General features: G+C 42.0%; 8 non-coding genes across 8 annotated transcripts; 2 read left to right on the top strand and 6 right to left on the bottom strand.

The window, feature by feature from the left end:
• Positions 1 to 508: 508 nt before the first annotated feature.
• On the bottom strand, positions 509 to 580 carry trnaa-ugc (transfer RNA alanine (anticodon UGC)). The gene has a single exon. It is a non-coding gene; the product is annotated as a tRNA-Ala (tRNA).
• A 1960-nt stretch (positions 581 to 2540) lies between these two features.
• On the bottom strand, positions 2541 to 2613 carry trnam-cau (transfer RNA methionine (anticodon CAU)). Its single transcript has one exon. It is a non-coding gene; the product is annotated as a tRNA-Met (tRNA).
• Positions 2614 to 4289: 1676 nt separating this feature from the next.
• trnag-ccc (transfer RNA glycine (anticodon CCC)) lies at positions 4290 to 4360 on the top strand. Its single transcript has one exon. It is a non-coding gene; the product is annotated as a tRNA-Gly (tRNA).
• Positions 4361 to 5464: 1104 nt separating this feature from the next.
• Positions 5465 to 5536, top strand: trnag-ucc (transfer RNA glycine (anticodon UCC)). Its single transcript has one exon. It is a non-coding gene; the product is annotated as a tRNA-Gly (tRNA).
• A 3027-nt stretch (positions 5537 to 8563) lies between these two features.
• trnam-cau (transfer RNA methionine (anticodon CAU)) lies at positions 8564 to 8636 on the bottom strand. The gene has a single exon. It is a non-coding gene; the product is annotated as a tRNA-Met (tRNA).
• A 2451-nt stretch (positions 8637 to 11087) lies between these two features.
• On the bottom strand, positions 11088 to 11160 carry trnam-cau (transfer RNA methionine (anticodon CAU)). Its single transcript has one exon. It is a non-coding gene; the product is annotated as a tRNA-Met (tRNA).
• A 2451-nt stretch (positions 11161 to 13611) lies between these two features.
• trnam-cau (transfer RNA methionine (anticodon CAU)) lies at positions 13612 to 13684 on the bottom strand. The gene has a single exon. It is a non-coding gene; the product is annotated as a tRNA-Met (tRNA).
• A 2451-nt stretch (positions 13685 to 16135) lies between these two features.
• Positions 16136 to 16208, bottom strand: trnam-cau (transfer RNA methionine (anticodon CAU)). The gene has a single exon. It is a non-coding gene; the product is annotated as a tRNA-Met (tRNA).
• Positions 16209 to 16682: the final 474 nt, after the last annotated feature.

Genomic DNA, 16682 nt, shown 5'->3' with positions numbered 1-16682 from the left:
TCAAATTGGTTTCTTGAACATGACAATGAGTTCACTGTACTAAACTGGCCCCCACAGTCACCAGATCTCAACCCAATAGAGCATCTTTGGGATGTGGTGGAACGGGAGCTTCGTGCCCTGGATGTGCATCACACAAATCTCCATCAACTGCAAGATGCTATCCTATCAATATGGGCCAACATTTCTAAAGAATGCTTTCAGCACCTTGTTGAATCAATGCCATGTAGAATTAAGGCAGTTCTGAAGGCGAAAGGGGGTCAAACACAGTATTAGTATGGTGTTCCTAATAATCCTTTAGGTGAGTGTATACAGAACCAGCTTGCAATCCGGCCCATTGTTTCACTACTCACAATGAATACATACACACGCTGTTTCTCGGACGAATGCTGGGAGAGAGTGCCGAAAAGGCCCATGCTAGTGTGACCGATGAATCACGGGCTCCCGATTTGTTCGGTACTTGCTATGTGCATCCAATGACATAGTGCACGGGCTCCATTAAAAGACAGTCTGGAGATGCCGAGGACTGAACTCGGGACCTCATACATGCAAAGCATGCGCTCTACCACTGAGCTACATCCCCAATGCCAGCCTGTCTTCTCTCAAACTTTGTATCTCTGTCAACAACAAACATACATGCAAAACGAGATCGAAAAGAGCAGTGATGGTGTCGTTACTCACAAAAAGAAATGTATTACATTGTATTCTTTACTCATATAACAAGATATTTTACTTATTACTCTCTGGGCAAAGTAATTAGTTACTTTACTATTAGATTACTTTGCATTTCACCCCAAACGTTGCGGGACCTCATTAAACAATTACAAAGTTACACCCACACATGCGGTCGAATAAAGACAGAAACATACAGTTATCTCTTGCTGTTCTAATAAAGCGCCACAGGAAAACCAGGCCAGTGTCGGAAGTCCACCCCCTGTTGTGGGAGGAGCGGAGCGATTGTGGGTTTGGTTTTGTGTTTCGTTTTAAAAATGAAGACAGAAAGCAACACTACGAGCGATAGAGCCTGGTGTGGAAAGGACTTTTGTGGCTGTTTTATTCTTTGTGCTTTAGATGATTGGACACAGCATAATAAATACAAGTTTCTGTTAAGAGATATTAGCAGTAGCTAAACGTGTATAGACAACATTATACTCAGACAAGCATTACGTTACCATAAGAAAACGTGCAACACTAAAATACATCTTTGCTATTTATTTTTATTATTGTTATTATTGTAATCATCATCAAGATATGTGCTAGTAGATCTGCATCTTAAATGTCTCAACTTGACTCCTTTAACTTATTACTCTTACTACAGATTTGTAACTGCAAACGACAGTTTTTCTAATATTTTTAATGTACGACATAGACGTCCTTATCGTCCTTATTAAGACCATATCGTTACAATGTGTAATGCAGTAACGAGAACAAAAAAAAGGAATCAGTAACTGTAATATTATTACTCCTTTTGGAACCATACCACGTTACGTTACTCGTTATTACCAAAAGTAATAACATTACTGTAATGCGCTACCTAGTAACGCGTTACCCACAACCCTGGAAAAGAGTTGCACTGTCGTTTCTTGAATCTCAGAGCATTCTAAATCTGTTTCGGAGGCGTTCCCCAAAGGCACAATATGTGGATGATATGGGCAAAAAGAAGGAGAAAAAGCTACTGTGCGCTAGATGACATGTAAAGCAAGGAACACATTCGTTACTGTCCCAGCAATCTCCGAGAAACACCGTGTGTACGCATCCACTGTGATATGTGATTGAAACAACGAGATTGCAAGCGCCCATGTGCATCATTTTTACTTCTCGGGTTCAAGTCACAGACAGACTGTGGTCAAAAAGTAGGGAGTTATCAGGGCCAGGTGCCAGGGGTGATACATGTAAGGTACACGCAATAACGCCGAGCTATAGCCTCCACTATGCTGAGTGTTGCTTTGTGGGTACAGCGACTAAATTAAGACATGTTGAAGTCAATCAATCAATGAATAAATACATGTCCATTGATTTATGTATTGATGTATTTCTTTAAACATTGAATTCTTTGTGTAATGTCGTTTTCAACACAGTCCTCAACTCTTGTTGTCCTTGTCGCCAGCACGGGTAAGTGTGTGCTCCTGAGTGGTAAAAGGACCCTTGTCAGAGGTGGGATTCAAAGCCAAGCCTCTACAGGAGACGATGACCTGCACGCAGCACCTTACACCACTCGGCCATCCTGACTTGTGTTGCAGTGATCAAATTGAGTCGTTGCCGACGTCATGGAAAACAATGAACTTTTCAATGACTGTGTTCTGCCAGGGCTTCCTTCACTTTGACTTTTGGGATCACGACGTCATCTCACCAATGGCCGAAATAGCTCAGTTGGGGGAGCGATAGACTGAACATCTAAAGGTCCCTTGTTCCATCCCAGGATTTGGCATTTTGCCATGAATTTCTTCAGACAGCGCAAGCAACCACTTTATTGCACAGGTGTGCGCCTTTTTTCTGCAGCTGGAGATCAGTGTGGTAGAACTCAAAGATAAAGGAAGAGTGCTTGCCCCGTGTGAGGGTCGAACTCACCACCTTCAGATTATGAGACTGACGCGCTACCTACTGCGCCAACGAGGCACGGCATGGCCAGCTCCCTCTACTCCAACTGACCTCTTAGCATGACAACCACTCCGATGAACATTCGTGAACACATATTTTCCCCGAATGACAACCATGCGCCTGTGATGTAGTGATTAGCTAGGTACGTATTAAGCAGTTCGACTGCAGATTATTACAGATAATTATTAAAAGACCATTGTGCCCCAGGGGACGCGTTTTATATGTCTTGTGCATTTGCTTCGGTGACAGAATCTAGAGCTTCCCCGCAGCGCCAGTGGTGTAGTGGTATCATACAAGGTTCCTGTTCTTGTGAGTTGCGTTCGATTTCTGGCTAGCGTATGCCACACAGCCTACTGTCTTACTTGCTTTGATTGCCCTTGTCATTTCATTTTTTTCTTCATTCCAGAATACAGCGGCTAGACTTTTCTTCGGCAATTCATTGGACCATTTCTTTCTTTTGAGGTTATTCAATTTCAAGAACACAAAGACCATACTTTCTGGGAGTTATATTTCAGAAATAAAACGAGACACTTTCAAACTTTGTATCTCTTTCAACAACAAACAAACAAGCCAAAAGAGAAGGAAAAGAGCAGTGTTGGGGTCGTTACTCACAAAAAGTAATGTCTTACATTGTACTCGTTACTCATATCAAAACTAACTAAACACTTTACTTATTACTTCCTGGAGAATGTAATTAGTTACTTTACTTTTACATTACTCTGCATTACACCCCAAGCGTTGCGGGACCTCAATAAACAATTTCAAAGCTACACCAACACAAGCAGTTGATAATGACAGAGACATACTGTTATCTTTTGTTGTTTTAATAAAGCGCCACAGGAAAACCAGGCCAGTGTCGGAAGTCCACCCCCTGTTGTGGGAGGAGCGGAGCGATTGTGGGTTTGGTTTTGTGTTTCGTTTTAAAAATGAAGACAGAAAGCAACACTACGAGCGATAGAGCCTGGTGTGGAAAGGACTTTTGTGGCTGTCTTATTCTGTATGCTTTAGATGATTGGAGACAGCTAAAAATATACAAGTTTCTGTTAAGAGATATTACGAATAGCTAAAAGGGTATAGACAACATTATATTCAGAAGTTACTGTAAGAAAACTTTCCATGTGCAACACTAAAATAAATATTTGCTATGTATTATTATTATTGTTATTATTGTAATTTTTATCAAGATATGTGCTAGTAGATTTGTATTTTAAATTGCTGAACTTGACTCCCTTAACGTATTACTCTTACTACAGATTTGTAACTGCAAACGACAATTTCTGTAATATTTTTAAATTACACCGTAGACGTGCTTAACCAGGGCGAGTTACAGCTGAAATAAAACACACACGTATCACGATGAATTGTACAGTAACAGCAGCTACAATAGAGTTGCACTCGTGGCGTTTATGGACTTATGGACGCATTGATGAAACCAGTCCTTAATGTTTCAGAGGAAAACCCAGATCTGCTTTATTTATGTATACATTCATTGAACTTGTAAATGGGCACACGTTAACGAAATCGTGTTCGCCTTCATACTGATTGTCTCTGCACCTGTGATGTAGTGATTGGCTAGGTACATATTAAGCAGATCGACAACTGACTAATAAGGATAATCATTAAGACATCATCTTGCCCCATGGGACGCTTTCTATGAATTTGCTTCAAGGACGCAAGCCAGAGCTTCCCCAGCAGCGCCAGTGGTGTAGTGGTATCATACAAGAGTCCCATTCTTGTGACTCGGGTTCGATTCCCGGCTGGCGCATCCGACACAGCCCGCTCTCTTTCTTGATTTGATTGTACTTGTCATTTCATTCTTTTCTTCATTCCAGAATGCAGCGGCAAGACTCTTCTTTAGCAATTGACTGGATCATTTCTTTCTTTTGAGGTTATTCAATTTCAAAAACACAGACAATATTTTCTGGGAGTTATATTTCAGAAATAAAACGAGACACATTGGTGACAAATGCCAGCCCTCTTTTCGAATCGATTGACGCAATAATCTGCGCAATAGGTAGTCACATTCTGCTGCAGCAGAGAAGGGGTAGTTATCCATCTCGTGTTATTTCACAGGAGTTCGTATGTGCCCGTTTCAAGTTGAGGAGCTTACGTGACAGTTCCTGTAACTATTCACTTCTTTACCTGGTGTCTATTGTGTAACGCGCAGCATCTTTTTATTTATTTATTTATTTATTTATTTATTTCCATTTTCCGATACTGTCTGGCTGAGCCCCCGTGTCCTAGTGGATCAGACACTGGGTTCCTAAGCCAGGGAGTGTGGCTTTGAGTCCCAGCTGCTCAGAAGCACTGTCATTTTTAAGCTCGGATCTGAGCTCAGACTGAGCCCCGATCCGCTTAGTTCAAAACAATTGACATGATGCTTCCCACAGCACATACAGGGTGAAATGTGAAGGCACTGAAACCTGGAAAGCTGCTCCAGCGCATGGAGAAGCTCGGTGTGCAGTCTTGAACAGGAAAGTGGAAATAACGCAGGGCTTTGCAAACTTGTATTGCTTGCAATATGCAATATAGGAGTGGCTGTGACGTTAACAGGTGGATGAGTGCCCAAGGAGCAGAGTGGCGCAGCGGAAGCGTGCTGGGCCCATAACCCAGAGGTCGATGGATTAAAACCATCCTCTTCTATGTTTCAACTTTGGTTTTGTTTCATTTCGGAAAGGTCTGAATAAAGTGCAATCTGGAAAGATGCTAATGGACATTTTCCTTCCGCACTCAGGAACAGGAAACTGCAGATATCGCAGGGCTTCCCAAATGTTCACCGATTGCAATTTGGAAAACAAATTGCCTGCCACTTTGCAATCCTGGAATCATGTTCTACCACAGTGAGATATTGTGGGGAAGCAGTTTCTAAGCGTTGGTGGTATAGTGGTTAGCATAGCTGCCTTCCAAGCAGTTGACACGGGTTCGATTACCGGCCAACGCAATATACACTCCCCTCTCTGTCTGTTCTCAGCTGCCTTGTGTGCTCTTTCATGCTGCTTCAGACACTTTTAAGAACATAAGGGAGTTAACAAACGAGAGGGGACCATTCGACCCATCTTGCTCGTTTGGTGTTCATTAATATCGAAGTGATCCAAGGATCCATTCCAGACCATTTTTAAATGTTCCCAAACTTTCAGCTTCAACCACATCGCTGGGTAGTTTATTCCAGATTGTGACTACTCTCTGTGTAAAGAAGTGTCTCCTGTTTTCCGTTTTGAATGCCTTGAAGCCCAATTTCCATTTCTGTCCCCGGGTAGTCTCCTCTGTACCAGGGTGAAAAGGTTCAGTTCTCTCAGTCTCTCCGAGTAGGACTTTCCCTTGAAGACCTGGAATAAGTCTGGTTGCTCTCCTCTGAACTGCCTCTAAGGCAGCAATATCCTTTTTGAAGTGTGGTGCCCAGAACTGTACACAGTATTCCAGATGAGGTCTAACTAGCGCATTGTACAGTCTTAACATGACTGCCCTTGTTTTAAATTCTACACTTTTGACAATATACCCTAGCATTCTGTTTGCCTTCTTTATTGCTTCCCCACATTGCTTGGATGGAGAAAGTGAGGAGTCCACATAGACTCCTAGGTCTTTCTCATGCGTTACTTCATGTAGATTTGTACCTCCCATAGTGTAATTATAGTGGACATTTTTGTTACCTGCATGTATTACCTTGCACTTGTCCACATTGAATTGCATTTGCCAGGTGTCAGCCCACAACTGAATATTATCTAAGTTCCTCTGAATAGCCTGTGCTGCCAAGAGTGTATCTGCTGAGCCACCTATTTTCTTGAAGTACTGTTGGAAATATCCCATCTGGCCCAGGTGATTTGTTTGTTTTTAATTCTGCTAGTCCCTTTAGTACCTCCTCCTCATTTATCCTGAGCTCTCTTAGGGATTGACTGGACTGATTGTCAACCTGTGGCATGTCATCTGTTTTTTCTTTTGTAAAAACCTCTGTGAAATACTCATTTAGAATATGTGCCACATCTTGTTCGTTTTCCAAGATACCTCCGTTTTTGCCCTTTATCTGTTTCACCTCCTCCTTTATTAACCGCTTGCTGTTGTGATATTGAAAAAAGCTCTTTGCATTGGTTTGAGCTCCAAGAGCTATTTTTCTTTCTAATTCCCTCTTTGCTTTCCTGATCCCTTTCTTAAGATCTCTTTGCAGCTCAACATATTCTATGTATTTTGTTTCGTCACCATCCCTTTTGTATGTGCTATACAACATTGTCTTCCTCTTTATATTTTTTGCATACCTCTATTAAACCATTTTGGCCAATGTTTTTTCTTCCTCAATTTGCTAAGTTTTGGTACAAATTGTTCCTGAGCCTCGTGTAGTATATTCTTAAAATATACCCATGCATTTTCAACTAACTCTCTGAAGACTCTTTTTGGAAGTTGAAGAAAGTGTTTTGTGATTATTATATAATGTTTTATATTAATACTAGCATTAGAAGTAGTTTTGTATACAGACTGAGCACATTCGATTTAGCAGGACAAGTAAAGGGTCAACAAGGTCGATTTGTTAGAAACTCCTGTCAGTAATGAAAGATTACACAGTGCCGAAATAGCCTAGAGCTGTCTCCTGAGAATTTGTTTATGACTTAATCGTTTCTCCAGATAGGCAGGAATTGTTTCTGTTAAAGAACGATTGACACTAGGTAAATGACGACCGTGGGATCGCATCTTCCTAGTGCACATCAAAGACGGACATCTGCTTTGGATCCATCACCTCTTCACGGGAGGACAGATCGTAAAACGGACCCGGACCTGTATCTTCTGATTGGATGAACGGCCATAAGATGTTACGTCTTTTTTCCTATAAAGTTGTACTCATGTTTGTAAACATTAAGTCTCACTGAAGGAATTATTTCTGACGTGGAGCTTCCGAGCCGGCTCCATTAAAGTTCTATTTGCTTTATCTCCGCGACTTCTCCACTAATTTCCCACGTGGTTCTACAACTCAGACTTAGTAACGCGTTACCCACAACCCTGGAAAGAGTTGCACTGTCGTTTCTTGAATCTCAGGGCATTCTAAATCTGTTTCGGAGGCGTTTCCCAAAGGCACAATATGTGGATGATATGGGCAAAAAGAAGGAGAAAAAGCTACTGTGCGCTAGATGACATGTAAAGCAAGGAACACATTCGTTAATGTCCCAGCAATCTCCGAGAAACACCGTGTGTACGCATCCACTGTGATATGTGATTGAAACAACGAGATTGCAAGCGCCCATGTGCATCATTTTTACTTCTCGGGTTCAAGTCACAGACAGACTGTGGTCAAAAAGTAGGGAGTTATCAGGGCCAGGTGCCAGGGGTGATACATGTAAGGTACACGCAATAACGCCGAGCTATAGCCTCCACTATGCTGAGTGTTGCTTTGTGGGTACAGCGACTAAATTAAGACATGTTGAAGTCAATCAATCAATGAATAAATACATGTCCATTGATTTATGTATTGATGTATTTCTTTCAACATTGAATTCTTTGTGTAATGTCATTTTCAACACAGTCCTCAACTCTTGTTGTCCTTGTCGCCAGCACGGGTAAGTGTGTGCTCCTGAGTGGTAAAAGGACCCTTGTCAGAGGTGGGATTCAAAGCCAAGCCTCTACAGGAGACGATGACCTGCACGCAGCACCTTACACCACTCGGCCATCCTGACTTGTGTTGCGGTGATCAAATTGAGTCGTTGCCGACGTCATGGAAAACAATGAACTTTTCAATGACTGTGTTCTGCCAGGGCTTCCTTCACTTTGACTTTTGGGATCACGACGTCATCTCACCAATGGCCGAAATAGCTCAGTTGGGGGAGCGATAGACTGAACATCTAAAGGTCCCTTGTTCCATCCCAGGATTTGGCATTTTGCCATGAATTTCTTCAGACAGCGCAAGCAACCACTTTATTGCACAGGTGTGCGCCTTTTTTCTGCAGCTGGAGATCAGTGTGGTAGAACTCAAAGATAAAGGAAGAGTGCTTGCCCCGTGTGAGGGTCGAACTCACCACCTTCAGATTATGAGACTGACGCGCTACCTACTGCGCCAACGAGGCACGGCATGGCCAGCTCCCTCTACTCCAACTGACCTCTTAGCATGACAACCACTCCGATGAACATTCGTGAACACATATTTTCCCCGAATGACAACCATGCGCCTGTGATGTAGTGATTAGCTAGGTACGTATTAAGCAGTTCGACTGCAGATTATTACAGATAATTATTAAAAGACCATTGTGCCCCAGGGGACGCGTTTTATATGTCTTGTGCATTTGCTTCGGTGACAGAATCTAGAGCTTCCCCGCAGCGCCAGTGGTGTAGTGGTATCATACAAGGTTCCTGTTCTTGTGAGTTGCGTTCGATTTCTGGCTAGCGTATGCCTACTCTCTTACTTGCTTTGATTGCCCTTGTCATTTCATTTTTTTCTTCATTCCAGAATACAGCGGCTAGACTTTTCCTCGGCAATTCATTGGACCATTTCTTTCTTTTGAGGTTATTCAATTTCAAGAACACAAAGACCATACTTTCTGGGAGTTATATTTCAGAAATAAAACGAGACACTCTCAAACTTTGTATCTCCTTCAACAACAAACAAACAAGCCAAAAGAGAAGGAAAAGAGCAGTGTTGGGGTCGTTTCTCACAAAAAGTAATGTCTTACATTGTACTCGTTACTCATATCAAAAGTAACTAAACACTTTACTTATTACTTCCTGGAGAATGTAATTAGTTACTTTACTTTTACATTACTCTGCATTACACCCCAAACGTTGCGGGACCTCAATAAACAATTTCAAAGCTACACCAACACAAGCAGTTGATAATGACAGAGACATACTGTTATCTTTTGTTGTTTTAATAAAGCGCCACAGGAAAACCAGGCCAGTGTCAGAAGCCCACCCCCTGTTGTGGGAGGAGCGGAGCGATTGTGGGTTTGGTTTTGTGTTTCGTTTTAAAAATGAAGACAGAAAGCAACACTACGAGCGATAGAGCCTGGTGTGGAAAGGACTTTTGTGGCTGTTTTATTCTTTGTGCTTTAGATGATTGGAGACAGCATAATAAATACACGTTTCTGTTAAGAGATATTAGCAGTAGCTAAATGTGTATAGACATTATACTCAGACAAGCATTACGTTACCATAAGAAAACGTGCAACACTAAAATACATCTTTGCTATTTATTTTTATTATTGTTATTATTGTAATCATCATCAAGATATGTGCTAGTAGATTTGCATCTTACATGTCTCAACTTGACTCCTTTAACTTATTACTCTTACTACAGATTTGTAACTGCAAACGACAGTTTTTCTAATATTTTTAATGTACGACATAGACGTCCTTATCGTCCTTATTAAGACCATATCGTCACAATGTGTAATGCAGTAACGAGAACAAAAAAAAGGAATCAGTAACTGTAATATTATTTCTCCTTTTGGAACCATACCACGTTACGTTACTCGTTACTACCAAAAGTAATAACATTACTGTAATGCGTTACTTAGTAACGCGTTACCCACAACCCTGGAAAAGAGTTGCACTGTCGTTTCTTGAATCTCAGAGCATTCTAAATCTGTTTCGGAGGCGTTCCCCAAAGGCACAATATGTGGATGATATGGGCAAAAAGAAGGAGAAAAAGCTACTGTGCGCTAGATGACATGTAAAGCAAGGAACACATTCGTTACTGTCCCAGCAATCTCCGAGAAACACCGTGTGTACGCATCCACTGTGATATGTGATTGAAACAACGAGATTGCAAGCGCCCATGTGCATCATTTTTACTTCTCGGGTTCAAGTCACAGACAGACTGTGGTCAAAAAGTAGGGAGTTATCAGGGCCAGGTGCCAGGGGTGATACATGTAAGGTACACGCAATAACGCCGAGCTATAGCCTCCACTATGCTGAGTGTTGCTTTGTGGGTACAGCGACTAAATTAAGACATGTTGAAGTCAATCATTCAATGAATAAATACATGTCCATTGATTTATGTATTGATGTATTTCTTTCAACATTGAATTCTTTGTGTAATGTCGTTTTCAACACAGTCCTCAACTCTTGTTGTCCTTGTCGCCAGCACGGGTAAGTGTGTGCTCCTGAGTGGTAAAAGGACCCTTGTCAGAGGTGGGATTCAAAGCCAAGCCTCTACAGGAGACGATGACCTGCACGCAGCACCTTACACCACTCGGCCATCCTGACTTGTGTTGCGGTGATCAAATTGAGTCGTTGCCGACGTCATGGAAAACAATGAACTTTTCAATGACTGTGTTCTGCCAGGGCTTCCTTCACTTTGACTTTTGGGATCACGACGTCATCTCACCAATGGCCGAAATAGCTCAGTTGGGGGAGCGATAGACTGAACATCTAAAGGTCCCTTGTTCCATCCCAGGATTTGGCATTTTGCCATGAATTTCTTCAGACAGCGCAAGCAACCACTTTATTGCACAGGTGTGCGCCTTTTTTCTGCAGCTGGAGATCAGTGTGGTAGAACTCAAAGATAAAGGAAGAGTGCTTGCCCCATGTGAGGGTCGAACTCACCACCTTGAGATTATGAGACTGACGCGCTACCTACTGCGCCAACGAGGCACGGCATGGCCAGCTCCCTCTACTCCAACTGACCTCTTAGCATGACAACCACTCCGATGAACATTCGTGAACACATATTTTCCCCGAATAACAACCATGCGCCTGTGATGTAGTGATTAGCTAGGTACGTATTAAGCAGTTCGACTGCAGATTATTACAGATAATTATTAAAAGACCATTGTGCCCCAGGGGACGCGTTTTATATGTCTTGTGCATTTGCTTCGGTGACAGAATCTAGAGCTTCCCCGCAGCGCCAGTGGTGTAGTGGTATCATACAAGGTTCCTGTTCTTGTGAGTTGCGTTCGATTTCTGGCTAGCGTATGCCTACTGTCTTACTTGCTTTGATTGCCCTTGTCATTTCATTTTTTTCTTCATTCCAGAATACAGCGGCTAGACTTTTCCTCGGCAATTCATTGGACCATTTCTTTCTTTTGAGGTTATTCAATTTCAAGAACACAAAGACCATACTTTCTGGGAGTTATATTTCAGAAATAAAATGAGACACTCTCAAACTTTGTATCTCCTTCAACAACAAACAAACAAGCCAAAAGAGAAGGAAAAGAGCAGTGTTGGGGTCATTACTCACAAAAAGTAATGTCTTACATTGTACTCGTTACTCATATCAAAAGTAACTAAACACTTTACTTATTACTTCCTGGAGAATGTAATTAGTTACTTTACTTTTACATTACTCTGCATTACACCCCAAACGTTGCGGGACCTCAATAAACAATTTCAAAGCTACACCAACACAAGCAGTTGATAATGACAGAGACATACTGTTATCTTTTGTTGTTTTAATAAAGCGCCACAGGAAAACCAGGCCAGTGTCAGAAGCCCACCCCCTGTTGTGGGAGGAGCGGAGCGATTGTGGGTTTGGTTTTGTGTTTCGTTTTAAAAATGAAGACAGAAAGCAACACTACGAGCGATAGAGCCTGGTGTGGAAAGGACTTTTGTGGCTGTTTTATTCTTTGTGCTTTAGATGATTGGAGACAGCATAATAAATACACGTTTCTGTTAAGAGATATTAGCAGTAGCTAAATGTGTATAGACATTATACTCAGACAAGCATTACGTTACCATAAGAAAACGTGCAACACTAAAATACATCTTTGCTATTTATTTTTATTATTGTTATTATTGTAATCATCATCAAGATATGTGCTAGTAGATTTGCATCTTACATGTCTCAACTTGACTCCTTTAACTTATTACTCTTACTACAGATTTGTAACTGCAAACGACAGTTTTTCTAATATTTTTAATGTACGACATAGACGTCCTTATCGTCCTTATTAAGACCATATCGTCACAATGTGTAATGCAGTAACGAGAACAAAAAAAAGGAATCAGTAACTGTAATATTATTTCTCCTTTTGGAACCATACCACGTTACGTTACTCGTTACTACCAAAAGTAATAACATTACTGTAATGCGTTACTTAGTAACGCGTTACCCACAACCCTGGAAAAGAGTTGCACTGTCGTTTCTTGAATCTCAGAGCATTCTAAATCTGTTTCGGAGGCGTTCCCCAAAGGCACAATATGTGGATGATATGGGCAAAAAGAAGGAGAAAAAGCTACTGTGCGCTAGATGACATGTAAAGCAAGGAACACATTCGTTACTGTCCCAGCAATCTCCGAGAAACACCGTGTGTACGCATCCACTGTGATATGTGATTGAAACAACGAGATTGCAAGCGCCCATGTGCATCATTTTTACTTCTCGGGTTCAAGTCACAGACAGACTGTGGTCAAAAAGTAGGGAGTTATCAGGGCCAGGTGCCAGGGGTGATACATGTAAGGTACACGCAATAACGCCGAGCTATAGCCTCCACTATGCTGAGTGTTGCTTTGTGGGTACAGCGACTAAATTAAGACATGTTGAAGTCAATCATTCAATGAATAAATACATGTCCATTGATTTATGTATTGATGTATTTCTTTCAACATTGAATTCTTTGTGTAATGTCGTTTTCAACACAGTCCTCAACTCTTGTTGTCCTTGTCGCCAGCACGGGTAAGTGTGTGCTCCTGAGTGGTAAAAGGACCCTTGTCAGAGGTGGGATTCAAAGCCAAGCCTCTACAGGAGACGATGACCTGCACGCAGCACCTTACACCACTCGGCCATCCTGACTTGTGTTGCGGTGATCAAATTGAGTCGTTGCCGACGTCATGGAAAACAATGAACTTTTCAATGACTGTGTTCTGCCAGGGCTTCCTTCACTTTGACTTTTGGGATCACGACGTCATCTCACCAATGGCCGAAATAGCTCAGTTGGGGGAGCGATAGACTGAACATCTAAAGGTCCCTTGTTCCATCCCAGGATTTGGCATTTTGCCATGAATTTCTTCAGACAGCGCAAGCAACCACTTTATTGCACAGGTGTGCGCCTTTTTTCTGCAGCTGGAGATCAGTGTGGTAGAACTCAAAGATAAAGGAAGAGTGCTTGCCCCGTGTGAGGGTCGAACTCACCACCTTCAGATTATGAGACTGACGCGCTACCTACTGCGCCAACGAGGCACGGCATGGCCAGCTCCCTCTACTCCAACTGACCTCTTAGCATGACAACCACTCCGATGAACATTCGTGAACACATATTTTCCCCGAATGACAACCATGCGCCTGTGATGTAGTGATTAGCTAGGTACGTATTAAGCAGTTCGACTGCAGATTATTACAGATAATTATTAAAAGACCATTGTGCCCCAGGGGACGCGTTTTATATGTCTTGTGCATTTGCTTCGGTGACAGAATCTAGAGCTTCCCCGCAGCGCCAGTGGTGTAGTGGTATCATACAAGGTTCCTGTTCTTGTGAGTTGCGTTCGATTTCTGGCTAGCGTATGCCTACTGTCTTACTTGCTTTGATTGCCCTTGTCATTTCATTTTTTTCTTCATTCCAGAATACAGCGGCTAGACTTTTCCTCGGCAATTCATTGGACCATTTCTTTCTTTTGAGGTTATTCAATTTCAAGAACACAAAGACCATACTTTCTGGGAGTTATATTTCAGAAATAAAACGAGACACTCTCAAACTTTGTATCTCCTTCAACAACAAACAAACAAGCCAAAAGAGAAGGAAAAGAGCAGTGTTGGGGTCGTTTCTCACAAAAAGTAATGTCTTACATTGTACTCGTTACTCATATCAAAAGTAACTAAACACTTTACTTATTACTTCCTGGAGAATGTAATTAGTTACTTTACTTTTACATTACTCTGCATTACACCCCAAACGTTGCGGGACCTCAATAAACAATTTCAAAGCTACACCAACACAAGCAGTTGATAATGACAGAGACATACTGTTATCTTTTGTTGTTTTAATAAAGCGCCACAGGAAAACCAGGCCAGTGTCAGAAGCCCACCCCCTGTTGTGGGAGGAGCGGAGCGATTGTGGGTTTGGTTTTGTGTTTCGTTTTAAAAATGAAGACAGAAAGCAACACTACGAGCGATAGAGCCTGGTGTGGAAAGGACTTTTGTGGCTGTTTTATTCTTTGTGCTTTAGATGATTGGAGACAGCATAATAAATACACGTTTCTGTTAAGAGATATTAGCAGTAGCTAAATGTGTATAGACATTATACTCAGACAAGCATTACGTTACCATAAGAAAACGTGCAACACTAAAATACATCTTTGCTATTTATTTTTATTATTGTTATTATTGTAATCATCATCAAGATATGTGCTAGTAGATTTGCATCTTACATGTCTCAACTTGACTCCTTTAACTTATTACTCTTACTACAGATTTGTAACTGCAAACGACAGTTTTTCTAATATTTTTAATGTACGACATAGACGTCCTTATCGTCCTTATTAAGACCATATCGTCACAATGTGTAATGCAGTAACGAGAACAAAAAAAAGGAATCAGTAACTGTAATATTATTTCTCCTTTTGGAACCATACCACGTTACGTTACTCGTTACTACCAAAAGTAATAACATTACTGTAATGCGTTACTTAGTAACGCGTTACCCACAACCCTGGAAAAGAGTTGCACTGTCGTTTCTTGAATCTCAGAGCATTCTAAATCTGTTTCGGAGGCGTTCCCCAAAGGCACAATATGTGGATGATATGGGCAAAAAGAAGGAGAAAAAGCTACTGTGCGCTAGATGACATGTAAAGCAAGGAACACATTCGTTACTGTCCCAGCAATCTCCGAGAAACACCGTGTGTACGCATCCACTGTGATATGTGATTGAAACAACGAGATTGCAAGCGCCCATGTGCATCATTTTTACTTCTCGGGTTCAAGTCACAGACAGACTGTGGTCAAAAAGTAGGGAGTTATCAGGGCCAGGTGCCAGGGGTGATACATGTAAGGTACACGCAATAACGCCGAGCTATAGCCTCCACTATGCTGAGTGTTGCTTTGTGGGTACAGCGACTAAATTAAGACATGTTGAAGTCAATCATTCAATGAATAAATACATGTCCATTGATTTATGTATTGATGTATTTCTTTCAACATTGAATTCTTTGTGTAATGTCGTTTTCAACACAGTCCTCAACTCTTGTTGTCCTTGTCGCCAGCACGGGTAAGTGTGTGCTCCTGAGTGGTAAAAGGACCCTTGTCAGAGGTGGGATTCAAAGCCAAGCCTCTACAGGAGACGATGACCTGCACGCAGCACCTTACACCACTCGGCCATCCTGACTTGTGTTGCGGTGATCAAATTGAGTCGTTGCCGACGTCATGGAAAACAATGAACTTTTCAATGACTGTGTTCTGCCAGGGCTTCCTTCACTTTGACTTTTGGGATCACGACGTCATCTCACCAATGGCCGAAATAGCTCAGTTGGGGGAGCGATAGACTGAACATCTAAAGGTCCCTTGTTCCATCCCAGGATTTGGCATTTTGCCATGAATTTCTTCAGACAGCGCAAGCAACCACTTTATTGCACAGGTGTGCACCTTTTTTCTGCAGCTGGAGATCAGTGTGGTAGAACTCAAAGATAAAGGAAGAGTGCTTGCCCCGTGTGAGGGTCGAACTCACCACCTTCAGATTATGAGACTGACGCGCTACCTACTGCGCCAACGAGGCACGGCATGGCCAGCTCCCTCTACTCCAACTGACCTCTTAGCATGACAACCACTCCGATGAACATTCGTGAACACATATTTTCCCCGAATGACAACCATGCGCCTGTGATGTAGTGATTAGCTAGGTACGTATTAAGCAGTTCGACTGCAGATTATTACAGATAATTATTAAAAGACCATTGTGCCCCAGGGGACGCGTTTTATATGTCTTGTGCATTTGCTTCGGTGACAGAATCTAGAGCTTCCCCGCAGCGCCAGTGGTGTAGTGGTATCATACAAGGTTCCTGTTCTTGTGAGTTGCGTTCGATTTCTGGCTAGCGTATGCCTACTGTCTTACTTGCTTTGATTGCCCTTGTCATTTCATTTTTTTCTTCATTCCAGAATACAGCGGCTAGACTTTTCCTCGGCAATTCATTGGACCATTTCTTTCTTTTGAGGTTATTCAATTTCAAGAACACAAAGACCATACTTTCTG

The sequence above is a fragment of the Amia ocellicauda genome, chromosome 14 (genome assembly GCF_036373705.1).
Source record: "Amia ocellicauda isolate fAmiCal2 chromosome 14, fAmiCal2.hap1, whole genome shotgun sequence".
NCBI classification, from domain to species: domain Eukaryota; kingdom Metazoa; phylum Chordata; class Actinopteri; order Amiiformes; family Amiidae; genus Amia; species Amia ocellicauda.
Note: the sequence above shows the minus strand (reverse complement) of the source record. Positions and strands in the feature narration are given on the sequence as shown.